The following is a 5,608-nucleotide window of genomic DNA, read 5'->3' on the forward strand; positions in this document are numbered from 1 at the left end:
ATCCATTGATCAGGTTGATGCAAAAAAAAAAAAAAGCAATAGATTAGACAACAACACCGTCAGGAAGAACCAGAAAAATAAAAAGAACTGAACCCTAATAAAAAAAGAAATAGCATGCAAACGATAGGATCTGCTATTGAATCGAGCACTTTATATATAGTGGACCAAGGAAAGAAATTCCAAAAAAAAACAGTATCTTGGAAATAATATTATTTAATATACCAAAATTTACATAATATTCTATAATTTTAGATTTCCAATATATTTTGTTGAGTATCTAATCTTTTTTCTAAATGAACGGAAACGAAAAATAACAATAGAAATCTATAACTTTAAGAATTTAGTTAGTCCTCATTTATATTTTGATATATTTTTGGCGATAAAAAAAATTGTTAGCATACTCTACACGTCAGAAATAGCTATTATTTTATTTATCTTTGAAATAAATGATATTGAGAAAAATAATATCGAAACTCATTTTGTTATTTTCGCCATAATTTTTATTTTTTTTGTTGTTGTTGGTGGTGTGGCTTGGAATTGTTGTTTAAATCTTGCTTAGTACTTTTTTCCTTTTAATGATTATATATTTTGATTATTTGACAGGATTTGCCAATTTTTTTGCCGCAAGATAAATATACTTTGATCATCGGGTAATCATCTAGGTATTTTTATTTTAAATTTTAATCATTATCTAAATTTGGCGAATAGTTTTTGTTTTCATCTCAATTGTAAATATGTAATAAGAATTAGTTTAATTATTGGCTTTGGAATTGTAATTAGGATTAATTTAATTTTAAGAAGTATAATCGGACACTGGACATTTGGTTTTTATTCATATGATGATTTTTTCTACTTTATGTGATAAAATCATGATGAACAATATAGTTTGATCGTGATTCATTTATGATCGATATAATTTCGTGATGCAATCGTGATGGATATAATATATCATGATGTGATTTTATTTTATTCTTTTGATATTACTAATTTGGTAATTTATAAGATTTTTTAAGATTTAGTTGTTTTAGGTAATATTTTTCCTTGAATATAATTGGTTGAAAATATATATTGAGAGGAACAAATATTCTCCTTTAATTTTATCGGCCGAAATTTTAAATGGTGGGGCAGAATCAACTAGAAGCTCCGGTTAACCACAACGCTTAAAAAAATTCAGTTTTATATAGAGAGTTTTTGGCTTCATATTATTGGTAATATTCACAAAAAAAAAGCAAAGAAATGACACCCACCTAAACACTGGGTTTTATACCCATAGATCAAGTTAGTGGTGGATCAGTGGGACTAAATTAAATTGGAAACGTTTTAAGTTCTTTATACAGAATTTTAAGATGGTGGTTTTTTGCTCATGCACACAAGTTCTCCGCAGAAGAAGTACGTCAAGCAAAGTCTGCAGCCTTGGAAGAGGAATCCTTATCTGTTAGCTTTTGTCCCCCTTTCTCTGGTTTTGGTTAAGGCTTTATATGAAACCCATGAAATGGTATCCGCTCTGCATTCTATGATGTTGGATGGTATTATTTGGATTCGTAGCCCTATGATGTTTGATAGTATTATTTGGATATGTAGCTGCTTGAAAATATTTTTGTGCATCTATGTCTACCAAAATAATGTAGATGTCACTGTGGTACAGGAGTAAAGTCGTTGGTGACATTAGTAGCTGTCAAAAACCAGTTTAAATCATTTTGGTGTCGGCTTTAAGTTTTAAGTTAATAAGGAAAAAAGATTAGGTAGAAGACAGCTAAAGGAGTTTTATCATCATTTAGGGCATAATGCTCAGACAAAAAAGATTAAAAACTTAAAATAGTAAATAATCGCAAACCCAAAATATAAAAAATCAAAAATGTTGTCCAAATCTCAATTATCCTAGCTTCTACGAGTTCTTGTCCTCTTCCTCTTCTTCTGATTGTTTTTCAGCTGCCAATCTTGCTGCATCTTCTTTTGATTTCTCAAGTGCAGAAATCAAATTCCGGAAGAAAACCTCGGAGTAGTCCCCTCGATTCACAGTTTTAGGCATCAAATTATCATCATAACTTGGTTAATGTTCAAAATAATTACAAGATATACGCCAATCTAACAAGGGTACTCAGGGGACTTGCAACTGAACGGGTTTTGACGAGTAAAGTAGTTAGTGGGCCTTAACCTTATTAAAAAGTGATAAAAGAAAATCCCAACAGCTTAGTTACGGATATGTACATCTCTTAGCCGAACATACCTTCTTTCTCCCACTAGTACTAAAACTAGGGTTTCACCAAAATTAATTTAACAGCAATAGTGATCAAAGATACTTACCAAAACCGTGATATTGATACCGGCAACGGTGATTATGAACAAGAACACAAGTCTTTAAGTGATTTCTTTTTCCCTTCTTAAAACCTTTTTTTTAAGAGATGTTGAAGGTGTTCCTTACCTAATTTGCCACCCTTTAACCGGAGAATCTATCTTACTTCCATACTGTAATTGAATTCAAGTACAATTCAAGCACAAGGCTAATTTCATATGGATGTTTAGCAAGTGGATTTGGCTATTGTCCTTTAACCAGTGATTACAAGGTTGTTGCAGTATATTATTGTCAGAGACTCAGAGAGAACATAAGGGACATGTTCATGTGTATACTGTTGGTGGTCATGAGTGGAGATTTATCGAGCATCATACGTTTGATTATTTTATAGGTACCTATGCAAATGGAGCAATTTACTGGTTGCACCAAAGTTGTCAAGAATGTGAGGTTGTATCCTTTGATTTGGAAGGTGAGAAGTTCCATTTGATTTTTTTTTTACTAGGTCCGAATGGTTTATTAAACCAAAAAAACGTAATTACAAGAATTACATAATGGGAGGCACAAGGCTTCCCCACTCCCATAAACCAAAGAGGAAAAGATATAACATGAAAAAAATTAACAAAATTAAGCTCTTAAAAACAAAAACTAACAAAAAAAATAAAATAAAAGGAATTTCAACTTCCTTTGTTCTTATTTTTCTTCTTTGGAGTCTTCATTCTTCTTGATTGATTTTTTATTTCCTTGAAATACTCCCTTCGAAACGATAAGTTATTCAAGAACTTTTGTTGAATATCAGATTTTGTTATTGTGCAAAGAACCTCATACTCCTCTGTAGTGAGCTTGTGCTTGTTCTTATGATCTTCACTTTCGGCTTGTGCTTCTGTCTTAAAGCGGTTGGAGAAGAACCCTTAGCTACATTAAGAGCCTGCCTAGCTCTTTCCAAATCATCAGCTGCCTTTGGAAGAGCAGCTTCAGAAATTGCTACCTCCTCATCTAGCTGTTTGGATTTCTCCAAAGCAGCACGAACCTCGTCACTAATTATTGGGCTGTTCCAAGCCTGAATCAAAAACCAAATCCATATTTGGCCCAGACTCTGGCTTAGACTTTGAAACGGATTCCAAATGTTTAATCCCGGACTGGGAGTGCACGGACGTAACTACATGATCTGTATGAGCCTATTTACTCAACACGGAACTGCTCTCCGGCTTTTTCACGGGACTGCTCTCCATATTTACACGCTGGGTCACAGACTGTTGCTTGTTCACGGGCTTTGTCTTGGAGATGGACGTTACCAAATCAGAGCTTATGAAGTGTTTGAATGCGAAAATGGTTCTCAACGTTCTTCTTGGAGGGAATAATAATTTTGTATCTGGCATATACAAACTATACAGTTTTTGAGGCTGACAACACGGAAAAAGACATTATTAATGCTGATGGTTCTAGTTACGCCACGAAAGAGTGTAATCTGAAACAAAACGACCACAATGGAAGTTCGCCATGTTGGATCAAGGAGTTTAGTATACAGCAAGAGGACGATAATTCATATACTGAGCCATTCACCATCAGAAGGAACATTGAAGTACTATTGTGGTCCAACCGCTGCTTTCCTGGCAACGGAAGGACGGTTGCGGATTAGGATCACCCGCAACCAAACCGTCAAGGTTGTGGATTTGGAAAATTGAACCGTGACCAGCCCAATCACCCGCGGATTTGATCTCTGCGGATCAGCAGATTGTACGAGCCCGGATGCGGATTAACCGCGGATTTAGTAAAAAAAAGAAGTAAAACAAACAAAAATACAAGTATAAAAACCAGAATTTAATACAGACGACTCTTAATACAAAAGAGTAATAATTTTAATGGAGCACCTCCATTCATGTCCTTGCTGCTGTAGCGTTTGCACATCGATGACCAGTCGACGCTCTATCAAGTCTGTTTGGTTTGACCTCTACCTCATCCAACCATGGTATTGGTTGAGGTTTTGGAATCATTGTGTCCTAGCAATTTATGCAATATCAAGGAAGCACCATAATGATAAACTTACCGAAACAGAAATAAAGAGCATAGAACACAAGAATTGAACTGCAGAATGTAGGATAACCAGATTCTAGGGTAAAAACCGAAATTGTCTGCCAAGTTTGTTTCACTGTTCGGTTATCGTTGCCAGGTCAGTTTAGTTATACTCTTTGTCTTACTTCATGGTCGTTGCTTACAAAATGTATAAGAAAGTTCATGAGGTAGGTTAGATTTTGCTAGCATGTAAGTTCTGTGTACTGTTTTTTTTTAATGGTATGACCTTGTGTTGTTCGTATGTGCTTTCTCCATACTTTCGAAACTAAGTACCCTTCTTTACTACTTTTTACCTTTGTGTTATATAGGATTTTCTTATTTGTATCCTAGATACTTTTTTGTTTTTTGAAATTTTTTCGATACCCTACGGTGCGGATAAATCCGCGGATTTACAAAACCAACCGCAACCAAACCGCTAAACCTTGCGGATTTGAAAATTCACCCATGACCGGTCCATAAACTCTTACGGATTGGTTTTCACCCGCAATTTTTCGGACGGTTGCGGATGAAATCCGCGGTTCCGGATTGTATGCACACCCCTACCGACGCTGATTCTCGCGTCTCCTCCATGTATAGCAACTAGGGGTGTGCATATATCATCGTTATAAATCTAAATCCATTTGAGAGCATGAATTCAGAGTTTTCACACCGGTAACTTTGATGATGGAGTTTCAGAGAATAATTATGGTAAGTCTTATCCGCTTCCTAGCTTGGACTGGTGAAATTCATGGCAGAACTATGTGGATTTCAATTTTTTCTTGTTTAGTAATTTTAGATTAATGTAATAAAAATTGAATCTGTTCAGAGAAGTTTAGAATTAGGGTTTGATAGAAATTTAATTCTGAACTTTTTTTCCGTAAAATAGTTTCAAGAAAAAATGGTAAGATTTCAATATTTGTGATCAAGAGAAGGTACTAGTTTATTTAAATAAGGAGAAATAATGAAGAACACATAAATCACAAGAAATCATATGTTTATGTTATGTTGATTCATGATTGAATCTTGAATTATGTACGAAGGTGGACGAAAATTAACTGAAGATGGAAGTATTAGTCTATGTGTTGAGTTTTGATTTCACAAAATTTGTCAAAAAGACCAAAAGCAAGAATTTCTGGGTGAAATAGATTTCTAGGTTTAGATACTGTTTATATAGCCAAAAATCAGAAATATACTGTTTAAATAACCAATTTGGTTATTTCACCCAGAATATTTTTTATGAATTAATTGGAACAGACCAATATGTCC

General features: G+C 34.2%; 1 pseudogene; it reads left to right on the forward strand.

The window, feature by feature from the left end:
• The window catches only part of LOC113324093, a 4,434-nt pseudogene extending 2,964 nt beyond the window's left edge, over positions 1 to 1,470 (forward strand).
• The last annotated feature ends 4,138 nt before the right edge of the window (positions 1,471 to 5,608 follow it).

The sequence above is a fragment of the Papaver somniferum genome, chromosome 11 (genome assembly GCF_003573695.1).
Source record: "Papaver somniferum cultivar HN1 chromosome 11, ASM357369v1, whole genome shotgun sequence".
NCBI lineage: Eukaryota > Viridiplantae > Streptophyta > Magnoliopsida > Ranunculales > Papaveraceae > Papaver > Papaver somniferum.